The 14056-nt window shown below is 34.3% G+C and overlaps 1 long non-coding RNA gene across 1 annotated transcript; it reads left to right on the top strand.

The window, feature by feature from the left end:
* Positions 1-10788: 10788 nt before the first annotated feature.
* On the top strand, positions 10789-11602 carry LOC143557819 (uncharacterized). The gene is made up of 3 exons (XR_013139636.1): positions 10789-10853; positions 11309-11382; positions 11527-11602. It is a non-coding gene; the product is annotated as an uncharacterized LOC143557819 (long non-coding RNA).
* Positions 11603-14056: the final 2454 nt, after the last annotated feature.

Raw genomic sequence — 14056 nt, 5'->3', positions numbered from 1 at the left:
AATAATATCAACAATGTTATGAATCACCACCGACAACCTTGCCGACAATATTGTATGACACCAAATTTCAAAGGCCATATAAACGTGTAAGAAAAGAAACATCCATGTGAATGGATGAACATTTTCAACACAAATTTAATGCATATGTTTCCTAAATAGTAAAAGTAGTTGTATATATATGAACCTTATGTAACAAAGGAAGGAGCAACAATCGAAAGTTACTGAATATATATCTCTCTCATGTTTTTGTTTTCTGTCATCTTCAAATTGTTCAATACATTGATAGTCTTGTTACAATTTTAGTGGTAATATTATAACACGTTATCAGCACGAGCCGCTTATATCCTAACCAAGAAAGGTAATAGACACAAAGGTATCTACATAAGCATCATAAACACTTCTTTAATTATGTACATTAGATATATATCTATGCATATACATATACTAACTAATATACTGAGTAATAGCAATAATGTGTATAAACATTGTTATTAAAATTTGATAACTATTCTAACTTTTATTTATATATGCACACTAATATCTCATTTAGAAGTTAGATTTATTTACACTAACAATTCTATTCTTATTATTGTGCATACTAATTATATATATTTTATAAAATAAACTGTATTTAATATCTTATTTATCTTACTTTAAAATAATTAATATTATATATTATATATATACACACACACAAACGGTAATGTTACCGTTTATAAAGGTAATATAACCGTTGTAAAAGGTTATAAATTTTCACTATAAATAACCAATCATTAACCCCATTTCATTTACAACAAACATTCTTCTTATTAAATTTATTCAAGATAAAATTCTCAAAATGATTAATCCGGTTTTGATGTTGGTCACTATAATGCTTATACTTTCTTTTTCTTTTATATGTTTATAGCTCTACCAATGTATTGTATCTTATTGTTGATTGATATATATGGATTCTAATATTTATCTTATTATTTGCTCTATCATGTTTAGCAACAAAATGTCAAATATAGCAAAACTCAAATTCCCAGCACTCAACATTTCTGGAGAAAATTATATGTCTTGGACAGCAAATGTCAAAAGACATTTAAAATCTATGGATGTGTTAGACGCAATCCAAGAATACAATGATTGCTCTGACCAGGATAAAGCAAGAGCTGATGTTTTCATTCATAAACATATTGATGAATTACTACAGCATGAGTATTTTAATTATGATAACCCAAATATGATATGGGAAGATTTGAAAAGCAGATTCGGTCATCTAAAGGAAGTTTTACTTCCTACTTCTAGAGATGAATGGAACAGTCTTAGGTTCCAAGATTTTAAGAGGGTAAATGATTACACCTCTGCTTTATACCGAATTTGTTCAAAGCTAGAATTTTGTGGGTATCCCGTAACAGAGGAAGAAAAGTTAGAGAAAACTTTCTCCACGTTTCATGCATCAAATATAAACTTGCAAACACATTATCGTTTGCAGAATTTTAAGAGATACTCTGATCTAAATGCATTACTCCTTGTAGCCGAGAAAAATAATGAATTATTGATGAAAAATCATCAATCTCGTCCCACGGGTTCATTAGCAATACCAGAAGCACATGTTGCTCACAAAAGTTCTCATAAAAATTCTGATCATAAATGGGAACAAAGTCGAGGACGAGGCCGTGGACGTGGACGTGGTCATTTTGACAAAAGGCATTTTAATGATCGTAAGCATCCATTCAAATGGAACAATAACTCTTACGGTCGTGGTCGTGGCCGTGGTCGTGGTCGTAACCAGAGAGCCAATAATTATCATGTCCCACACAATACCAATTCCAACCACCAAAATAAATGGAATGAAGCTGGTAGGTCCGAAAACAATGGCACTTCATGTTTTAGATGTGGAAGTACAAACCACTGGGCAAAGGCTTGTCGCACAGCTCCACATCTGTGTGAACTGTACCAAGCCTCTCTAAAAGAAAAAGAGAAAGAAGTGAACCATGTTGATAACTTTAATAATATCAATGCTGAGCTGAGCGTTGAAGACTTTGGGGTAGAACTTTGAAACAAAGTTGCTTGACCACTATAATTAGATGCAGTTATTAAGTGTGTTCTCATTATCTTTAATTATGTAGTTCCTCTTTCATGTACTACTTGTGTTTCAATTAAATAAAGTTCTTATTAAAATATCATATGTCTTCGTTATACACTTATTTTTTTTTCTTAATATTTTTCAAGATTTAAAATGAAAATCACCAGAGCACAAGATCAAACAAATGAAGAAGATATATGTATAGCGGATAGTGGAGCCACGCATACTATACTTAGATCTAAAAAATATTTTTATAAACTGAAACCAACAAAAGGGATCATCAATACAATATCAGGTCCTACAAACTTGATAGAAGGAATGGGAAAAGCTAATTTAGCATTACCAAATGGTACAAAGCTCAAAATAGAAAATGCTTTATTTTCCCCAAAATCAACAAGAAATTTGTTGAGTTTCAGAAACATATATCATAATGGATATGATACTCAGTCAAGGACTGTTAGTAATGAAAAATATTTGCATATCATAAGCAAAGATCAAATATTGGAAAAATTGCCAATGCTCCATTCTGGTTTGCATTATACATATATAAATGTGCCTCAAGCACATATGGCAGTCAAAGAAAATTGTTGCGATTCTGGTATCATAAACTTATGGCATGACAGATTAGGCCATCCAGGATCCACAATGATGAAAAGGATCATTGAAAATACACATGGGCATCCACTGAAAGGTCAAAAGATCCATAAAATAGATAAAATACCTCAATGTACATCTTGTTCTCTTGGAAAATTAATTACAAGGCCTTCGCCATTAAAAGTCGATAAAGAAACACCAATGTTTCTTGAAAGAATTCAAGGTGACATATGTGGACCAATTCATCCACCATGTGGACCATTTAGATACTTCATGGTCTTAATAGACGCATCCAGCAGATGGTCTAATATCTCTTTATTATCGACTCGTAATGTTGCTTTTGCAAAATTTCTTGCTCAAATTATCAAATTACGTGCACATTTTCCGGATTATACCATTAAAAGAGTAAGGCTTGATAATGCGGGGGAATTTACATCACATGCTTTTGATGATTATTGCATGTCTGTGGGGATTGTTGTAGAACACCCTGTTGCTCATGTACACACACAAAATGGCTTAGCCGAGTCGTTGATCAAACGCCTACAGCTAATAGCTAGACCATTAATAATGAGGACAAAACTCCCTGTTTCTATTTGGGGTCATGCAATTATGCATGCTGGATCATTAATCCGCGTGAGACCAAGTGCAAATCATAAATACTCTCCCACACAACTTGTTTCTAGAAATGAGCCAAATATCTCTCATCTTAGAATTTTTGGTTGTGCTGTGTATGTTCCTATTGCACCACCACAACGCACAAAAATGGGTCCCCAAAGAAGGTTGGGAATATATGTTGGATATGAAACATCTTCCATCATAATATACCTTGAACCTTTAACAGGTGATGTATTTACAGCACGTTTAGCTGACTGTCATTTTAACGAGACAATGTTCCCGACATTAGGGGGAGAAATGAAAAAGCAAGAAAGAGATATATCATGGTGTGTGCCATCATTGTTACACCTAGACCCAAGATCAAAACAAAGTGAGACAGACGTTCAAAAAATAATACATCTACAAGAAATTGCAAATCAGTTACCTGATGCATTTACTGATATAAACAGGGTCACTAAATCTCATATACCAGCTGCTAATGCTCCAGCTCGAGTTGAGATTCCAAGCAAGCAAAACCATAATAATGCACCTCATGAATCTCAAAAACGTTTAAAACGTGGAAGGCCAATCGGTTCAAAGGATAAAAATCCTTGAAAAAGAAAGGGTTCTGAGAAGGATACTGACCCTAAGGAAGGAATGATTGACAAAACCTTCCCTCAGGAAAGAATAAATGATATAACATTTCCTCAGGAAGAAATAAATGATTCCAATAAAGAATTGTCAATAAACTATGGTAAATCACATATAATGTGGGATCGAGATGAAATGGAAAATATTGATGATATATTTTCTTATTCTGTGGCAAGCGATATCATGGAAGAAAATGATGACCCTGAACCAAAATCTGTAGATGATTGTAAAAATCGACAAGATTGGAACAAATGGAAAGATGTTATGCAAGCTGAATTAAACTCACTAAACAATCGAAAGGTTTTTGGACCTATTGTCATTACACCAAAGTCAATGAAACCTATAGGATATAAATGGGTTTTTGTGAGAAAACGAAATGAGAAAAATGAAGTTACAAGATATAAAGCAAGACTTGTAGCTCAAGGTTTTCTCAGAGGCCAGGAATTGACTATGAAGAAACGTATTCTCCTGTCATGGATGCTATTACGTTTAGATATTTAATCAGCTTAGCAGTCTCTAAAAATTTAGAGATGCGCCTTATGGATGTTGTCACAGCTTACTTGTATGGATTACTAGATAGTGACATCTATATGAAAATTCCCGAAGGATTTAAACTCCCCGATACAATAAGCTCAAAGCCTAAGGAAATGTATTCCATCAAAATACAAAGATCCTTGTATGGACTGAAACAATCTGGAAGGATGTGGTACAATCGTTTGAGTGATTATTTGATAAGCAAAGGATACACAAATAATCTTATTTGTCCATGTGTCTTCATCAAGAAGACAACATCAGGATATGTGATCATAGCTGTGTATGTTGACGATCTAAATTTAATTGGGACACAAAAAGAAATTAATGAAGCAATTGCTCTTTTAAAGAAAGAATTCGAAATGAAAGATCTTGGAAAAACCAAATATTGTCTTGGTTTACAAATTGAGCATATGCATAATGGGATACTTGTGCATCAGTCAACTTATACTGAGAAACTCTTAAAACGTTTCAATATGGACAAAGCAAATCCTTTAAGCACACCGATGGTTGTTAGATCACTCAATGTTGACAATGATCCATTTCGTCCTTGCGAAGATAATGAAGAGATTCTTGGTCCCGAAGTACCATACCTCAGTGCAATTGGAGCACTTATGTATCTTACTAACTGTACAAGACCTGACATTTCTTTTGCAGTTAATTTATTGGCAAGATTCAGTTCATCCCCTACTAAAAGACATTGGAATGGCATTAAACATATTTTTCGGTATTTAAAAGGAACTGTGATTTAGGTTTATTTTATCCTAACGATTCAAAAGAAGGGTTAGTTGGTTATGCAGATGCAGGTTATTTATCTGACCCCCATAAAGCAAAATCTCAAACTGGATATGTATTTAAGAATGGAGGAACTGCGATTTCATGGCGTTCTCAGAAACAAACACTCATTGCAACATCTTCAAATCATGCTGAAGTCATTGCATTGCATGAAGCTTCAAGAGAATGTGTATGGTTAAGATCTATGTCACGACACATATTGATTTCTTGTGGACTAGAGAAAGATCGAATTCCAACTCCTATCTATGAAGATAATGCAGCTTGTGTCTCGCAAATGAAGGAAGGATATATCAAAAGTGACAGAACAAAGCATATACCACCAAGATACTTTGAGTATACTCGAGACCTTATTAAAGACAATCAGGTTGAAATGAGATATGTCCAGTCCAGCAACAACTCAGCTGATCTTTTCACAAAAGCACTTCCCACAGCAACATTCAGGAAACATGTTCATGATATTGGCATGCGTCATGTACGAACAATGTAACGACCTGCAATTTGAGGGGGAGCTATATGCTGCACTCTTTTTCCCTTAGCTAAAGTTTTTTCCCATTGGGTTTTCCTTTAGCAAGGTTTTTAATGAGGCAGTACTTCAAGACCCCGAAGTTTTGAAATGGTGTCATCCAAGGGGGAGTGTTATGAATCACCACCGACAACCTTGCCGACAATATTGTATGACACCAAATTTCAAAGGCCATATAAACGTGTAAGAAAAGAAACATCCATGTGAATGGATGAACATTTTCAACACAAATTTAATGCATATGTTTCCTAAATAGTAAAAGTAGTTGTATATATATGAACCTTATGTAACAAAGGAAGAAGCAACAATCGAAAGTTACTGAATATATATATCTCTCTCATGTTTTTGTTTTCTGTCATCTTCAAATTATTCAATACATTGATAGTCTTGTTACAATTTTAGTGGTAATATTATAACAAACAACAGAGACACATACAAATTATTATTATTGTTCCAAAAGCAAAACCCACCATAATATTACTATCAAAATAAATTCAGTAAATTTTAATATTAACCAATAAACCCAATTACCTCAGCCTTGGCCTCAACCCTAACAGCCTCCCAAATCGAATCCCCCAAAACCGAACCCGAATTACCACCCGGGTCGGATCTTGGGGACAACCCGCCTCGTGCGTAAACCGGAAAGATTCTCTCGACCTTGTGCCGCATCACCATAACCGATGTATATGTCGAATTAGGGTTTGAATCGTTAGTTTCGGGTCGGGTTTGTTCGTCCAGTTCTTCAAGAACCGTACGGATGGTGGGCATTTCAGACAGCAGACCCAAACAAGCCGCCATTGATGAGGTCTAGGGTTTGAATTAGAGGTGGAGATTGCAAGCAAGAAAGCAGTGGTGGTTTTGTTTGTTCTAGTGCAGATACATCAATGGAATGGTATGGTATAATAATAATAATAATAATAATAATAATGATGATTGTTGTACAACAATATCATCATATAAAGACATCGTTATCATGTTGTCTGGTGGCTTTTAGCGGTTCACTTCAAGGGACATCCATCCATATTGCACCCTTCAAAACTTTTTACTTTTTACTTATTTTATTATTATTATTATATCTTTTGGATCTTTGTTTTATATTATAATTTTTTTAAATGATGACATTTTTTGTAAATAGACTATCGCACTCTTTAATTTTGGAGAGTCATGTTGCTTCACTCTGGCTAGACTATGTTGTTTTAACCGGGTCCGCACTGGCTTTCAGAGTTTGGATTGGGCGTTCCACCGAGAAACCATACTGCATGCTGCAACTTGACAGTCGTTGGGCTACCACAAGAGCAGAATTCTCTGGCCTAACACACGGTGGGACCAAAACTCGAGTGGGCTTGGGGGTTCAAACTAGCAACCTTTGTACAAGGCTTAACTCAATTCCTTCAGCGCTAATATCCACCCAAAGTGATAATCAAACTTGAGTCTTTATTGACAAACCCGTACTTCCTGCCACTATACCACAATTGAGATTTTTTTTTATATTATATAAAATGTTAATATATTTTGTTGAATCTATATTTAAAAATAATCCTTTTTTAATCATTTTACTGAAAGGGTAATATATATTAATACTTGTATAAGTTTTTTTTATAATTGTTATCTCATGGCCGGTGACTTATTGACATAACATAGGGTTGATGATGTGTTTATGGTGCTAACGTAGGGTAGGCGATGCTTCTTGGTATAAGTTTTGGCCTGACGTTCTTTTCTAACCTAACATGTTGTTTCCACAGTTTATTTCTTCGGCCCGTTTAAAATTGAAACACTCGCCCAACCTTTCAACTTCCACCAGACCCATGTTACCTTTATACCCTGGGACCACTCACGTCTGCCACCAAATACAAGATGTTATCTCCGTTTTACCCAACAAAGGTTCCAACTCCAATGGATTTGGATCACTGTATGGATCTCTCAAAATATGAGTTTGAGTACCCAAATTGGCAATTTCTAAATTGTGGCAGTAAATAGGAAGTTTGGCAAATGAATCCTCAGAAGAACCAACAAGAATACTTTTGACATGAACTTTCCCTCTCCAAGCTTGTTTGTAGGATAAATCGACCATAATCTTTGACCAACAATTTTCATAATGTCCTTTCCTTTAATGCTACGTGAGTTGTCGTTAATCAGATACTCAATGCAATGAGCAACAACTTTTTTATTTGCGTTGCAATTATGAGGGAATGTTTGCGTTTTAGAACAAGTGTGAACGTCATTAAAAACGACACATAAAAAGCTTCGGTGTTCTTGACATTATGTGACCACAAAAGCCACACACAACCTTCAGAATTACAACATACATTAAATCGTTGTTTAGAATGATCTATTGGTTTTAAACTCAAAGCCATCCGTTAGTGCCATCATTCCTAGTTCCAGCTTTAACGCTTCTTTCTCATAAACACTTTGTTTAAAATTGGATTGGCAGACAAGCACGCTTCAGACTCTTTCTGTTTTTAAGAACCTTCAAGAAGTAATACTTAGTGATGCTGATGAACAAAACGATCTTATGAAAATCCAGCAACAAAAGAAGGTTCAAGATTACAATCTTTTTTTTTCTTCATGACCTAAAACCCACCAACATGGCATGATTCACAGGTGTTGTTCAGTAACACATGGGTTTAGGTCGTCGGAGTTCTTTTGATTGTAATGACGTCCCCTCTTCACCACATATCGTCCCCTGTGTTGTTCAATAACACGTCGTCGGTGTTCCCTAACATGTCGCCGTCGACGAGATACCAAAAGGATAAAGTTGGAAACTTGAATTAGGAGGGATAAATTTGGAACCGCATTCTATAAATTGGCCATCTTAAGAATTTTCCCTTAAATAATTGCTACTACATATTTAATATATTTTTTATTCTAAATTATTTTCAACATAACTAAATACAGATATTTTGTACCAAGTCTAATTATGAACATTTCAACATGTATAGAAGTTTAAACTCAATTATTTGTTTTTCATTGACACTGCTGAGTGCTTATAGACAAACTATATGTAGGTCTATTCAATCTACATCAATTACACGCTTTTAGAGTTTTATCGTATTTCATTCTAAACCTTTTATTCTTTTTCATAAGGTTGGTTGTCATGTAAGGTTTTGTTAAACGTCGTGTCACTGCTACATAGTTAGTGGTGTCTGACTAACTCACATGTTAAATAGCATGTTGTGAGTTAATTAGGCATTAAATAAGATAGAAAAAAAATGATTGGTCGATCATTTGGGGGTGGTCCACACCTTTTTGTCTTCCATTAATGCTTGTTGTTGTGTAGATGATGTTAACGGGACTCCACATCAGCTTTAACGTGTCTTTTACTATGCTATAACAAGAAACCTAATGTTTTTACTTTGAACTTCTTGTTTATGTGTTGAAATTTCAAAATAGCCACTTTACATGTGATAATTGTAGTTGTAATAAGAGTAATTAAGATAGGCATTATGCGTTTTTGTGATTTGGGGACGTGAATAGATTGTGTCTTCCCAAATAATTTGAATATTTTGAGTCCTTGTGGTTTTATGATTAACTATTATACCATATATATGATTAGCTACAAGTTTCATTTTTAATGCTAGAAAAAAATGATATTGAATGATATGAGAGTGAGTTCGTTGGTAACTCCAAATAAAAATTATTTATGTTTTTAAATTCCTTTTTATCTTGTATTTTGTTGCTAAATAATAACACTTGCCATTAGATAAATGCCACTTCATATTTAATATATTTTTTATTCTAAATTATTGTCAGCATAAGTAAATATAGATATGCTGTATCAACTCTAATTTATATATAAACAATTTTGGGAGAATTATGGATCATAGTGTTGTAACATTTGCTTCATCTTTTGTACATATTGTTTTTAACACAAGTGATTTTAATATATACAAAAACACATATGAGTTTTAACAATTTTGGAGAATTGTGGATCATAGTGTTGTAATATTTGCTTCATCTTTTGCACAAATTGTTTTTAACACAAGTGATTTTAATATATACAAAAACACATATGAGTTTTAACAAAGAAGTGAATTGTGTGGTGGCAAGTTTGGTTGAGTGTAATGTTGTAGGTCTCAAGTTTACCCTTTGAAGGGTCTGGGTTTTGTGTGTTATTAATACAACTGAGTTTTTTAACAAAGAATTCAATTGGTGTGGTTGTAAATCTGGTCGGGTGTGAAGTTGTAGGTCTCAAGTTTGAGCATTTGATGAGCTGGTTTTTGTGTGTGTTTTTTAATACAAATGCTAAAATAACCCCTGTTAGTTTTTATTAAATTCACGTTGTTGTCTTTGAACTTTATAAGAGTTCATACGGTCTATAAACTATAATAAATTTAGTTTTTTTATATATAATTTCAAATTGTTTTTTAGAATGTTGTGTTGCACTTATTTTTTTTATGTTATTGGTCAATATGACACATTATTCACGATACAACGTTTTACGTCTGCTTATCATTCGGTTTCCTTAATAGTTAACGAAAACTACTTGTCGCACGAGAGAGGATGGTGACCGAGAACGATGGTGGTGGTGACCCTTCATGTTTTCAAGTAAAGTGAATGTGTGAATAAACAATTTTACACACCCCGCAACGCGGGGATCAAACACTAGTTATATATATAACAATTATCAGATATGCTTTGTCTCTACAATTCACTATTCACTTGGTTTGTTGCATATTGTTATGTACTATATGCAATGTTTTTTGTACCATCTTTTTCTGCTTAATGGCTTGCACACGTTGTTAAATAATTTGTACATTTGTTTGTTCCCTCTTTGTCTACTCTATCTGGAAGGTTCTTCCATTCACTTTCCATACTCTCTCTCTCTCTCTCTCTCATGAGTATCAACCTTCCAGATTATCATCGATCTACTCGCTGACGCACTCTCTTCATCACCTTTTGTTGCCGGGTTCCATCTCGGAACCCTCGGTTGCGGTTGTGTGGTGTTCTGGTGTCGCCTCCCTACTGTTGTTGGGTTCGATTTCGAAGCCTTAGGTGGCGATGGTGGCGGGGGCGTCAACTGTAAATCCGATCTTTCATCCGTTGCGTCGGTCACAACAACGAGAAGTGGGTTGTTCGATCTTCTGTCGGCATGAGGTATTAAAACCTAGAATGGTATCGTCATTTATGTTAATTTTACTTTTGTTTTAAAGGTTTTCATTAATTTGATTAGAATTAGGTTTGTGTTAATTTGATTAGTTTTTTGTTAGTTTTTTTAGGATTTCATCGAATGGTTATGTTAGAGGATTAGAACGTTGGAGTTGATTATTACATTACAGAACATAAAAGAATACTCTAAAATTGATTCAAATGCTTACAAATGGTATACTTAAAACACTTACCTGCTCCAAAAAGAAGATGACGACATGTGTTGAAAATTAAAGTCAACATGCTTCATTAGATAGGCTTCGTGGCTAATTGAAATAATATTTGAAAATGTTTCTGCCTCTAACATGTCTGGTATTGTTTTACAAATGTAAGATTGGATTAATTTTAGTTTAAAATACCATTTAGATTAATTTCTAACTGTTAAGAATATGAAATTTTCTCAGGCATCTAATGCTACTAAGTATGATGCAACTTTGGTTGGTACAAAAGTTAAAGTTTGGTGGCCTGAAGATATAATGTAAGTACCTTTAAAATATAATAATTCATTTACAAATTATAGTTTCATTACAAGTATTATCATTGTATTGTTTGAAGGTGTTACGAAGAATATTCTGCTAATAACCTATGTCTTCTAAAAATTTAGGTTCTTTGTTTTTTGCAGATCCGAAGTGTGGCTATGAACTGTTCGTCTGTTGGTTCATCTTTTGGTAATGTTTTTAGGGTATTCGTGTATGACATTGCATTGTTTTGTTTGATTTGTGGTCTGATATGTTGTTACGTTTTTGTTTGATGCTCATAATATCTACATTGACAGATAGATTCCATAATGATTGGTATGTGTGGTTTAGGAGGTTAAAGGACTCCACTCCTTAACAGGAATGTAAGTATCAAACAATACCCAATTCGATTTTTTACTCTTTTTTAACAGAATTGTTGGTAATTTTAGTTAAATTGTTTACAGCAGTTGATGAGAAATGATCCATTGGCTAATGGTAAGCAAAGGGATCTTGAACTTGGAGATGCAGTGTAGGTATTTATGCGATAATATGCATGAGTAAAATTAATGAGCCTACGCGATGCACACAGTTTGTGTAACTATGTGAAATTGCAGGTTGGTTTGTGATGGGCTCGGTAGGTATACAAACAGGGAATCTGTACCCACAAGCACACCATCAAACTCGGTTTCGCCACACCTTGGTGCCCTCATTGTCTCTCTCTATTAGACTCAAATTTGGTGAGTTTATCGCATCTTCATTCTTATTTATTACGGCGTATTTAATTTGATGACCTAATTCTATTATATCCGTTTAGTTTGAGCTGAATTATTGTTCATACACATGTTTTTTTTATGCAGGATAAAGGAGAATGCACCATCACTATTTGTGAGCAATCACTATTCACAATTTAACGGTACTTATATTTATTCTTTGCATTTGTTATGTGGCATAATATGGTACTTATAGTTCTTTAGGCTGCTACTTAATAAGTCAAATGGAGCAACTATAAGCCCTGTGAATAAAGCTTTGTACCAATTGTGCTCCACTGTTTAATAAAGTTTTAAGTTGTGGCTATCGTAAGTTGTATCATGTTATCATTGCTAAATCTAATTACAATGCATGTTCTAAATGTCTAGCAGATCAAGGATCAAAGAAATAGAAGATAACTTCAAGCATTACCACACCCATTTTCCCAACACCAACACTCAAACGGTAACACTTTTTTGAATACATAATCTGTTTCAAAACAACATATACTAACGTGCAACATACAACAATAGGTTAACCGCATTGTGGCAGTAGACCAGCAGTTAACAAACGTCTTCTTTGGTAGTATCAACAGTCTCAAAAGGCTACCTAGCTATGATATTTTGTGATTAGTAACTACATATACTTTTTACACCTGAAAAGACCCTCAAATATGATGTAAGCAAGGGCTATTAGATTACAATGTAAACATTTAATTTTGCAAGCCACAAATGTGTAATTACTTTTGTTAATATTATCCACACCCCGCCGCCTGCGGCGGGTCAACCTACTAGTTATGAACATTTTTAACAACAGATTTGATATTATATAGAAGTTTAAACTCAATTATTTGTCTTTCACCGGCACTTCTGCGTGCTTGTTGACAAACTACATGTAGTTCTATTCAATCTACATCAATTACACACTTTAGAATTTAGAATTTTATCGTTTTTCGTCTTTTATTCTTTTTCATGAGGCTAGTTGTTGTGGTAGGTTTTGTTAAAGCGTCACGTCGTTACTACGTAGCTAATAAGGTCTAACTAAATCACACGTTAACTAGCATGTTGTGGGTTAAGAAAACATTGAATAAGATAAAAGAAAATGATTGGTCATGGGGGGCGGGGGGGTCCACACCTTTTTGTCTCCCATTAACGTTTGTTGTTGTGTAGTCGACGTTAATGGGACTCCACATCGGCTTTAACTTGTCTTTTATTAGAGTGGAAGCGGCACTCGTGGGTACTACCTTTGAACCGTCAAATCTACATTGCCGCCTCATTTTAACCCTTAAGTACCCACAAACAATAAAAATACTGATGGCACCTATCCATATATGTAATTAATTATTAAGTAATTTTAATTCTCCAACATTTGCCATTGAATCAAGTTTGTGGCAAACCTTTGCCATGAAATGAACTCATGCACCCTACTTACATGAGGTGGCGGCGGTGTTGCCATGTGGTTTGAAAGCCATACACTCTACCCATATGGGTGCCCCGCCCTCTCTTATGCACAACAAGCAACCTAATATTTTTACTTTGAACTTATTGTTTATGTGTTGAAATTTCGGGATAGCCACTTTACATGAAATAAATGTAGTTGTAATAAGAGTAATTAAGAGAATTGCATTTTACGTCTATGTGGTTCCGGAACAGGACATGAATAACTTGTGTCATCCTCAGAAAATGGAACATGTTGATTCCATGTGGTTTTCTATGGTCTTATGGTTAACTATAAGACCGCATATATGATTAGTAGGGAGCTTCTTTTTAAATGTCATAAGAATATGGAATTTGTCTGATTCTCTGAAATCAGTTTTATAGCGTCTACATGTAGGGCCAATATTCTATATTAGTTTTAGGATTGTGTATGTCTTTATATTTGCTTAGATTCGGTGTAATACGTACCCCAGTACATTTATTTTGTAAGAACAAAATGTAAAAGTTGGAG

This window comes from Bidens hawaiensis, unplaced genomic scaffold (assembly GCF_021521415.1).
Source record: "Bidens hawaiensis isolate Kalapana, Puna unplaced genomic scaffold, B.hawaiensis_p1.1 tig00019199_1, whole genome shotgun sequence".
NCBI classification, from domain to species: domain Eukaryota; kingdom Viridiplantae; phylum Streptophyta; class Magnoliopsida; order Asterales; family Asteraceae; genus Bidens; species Bidens hawaiensis.
Note: the sequence above shows the minus strand (reverse complement) of the source record. Positions and strands in the feature narration are given on the sequence as shown.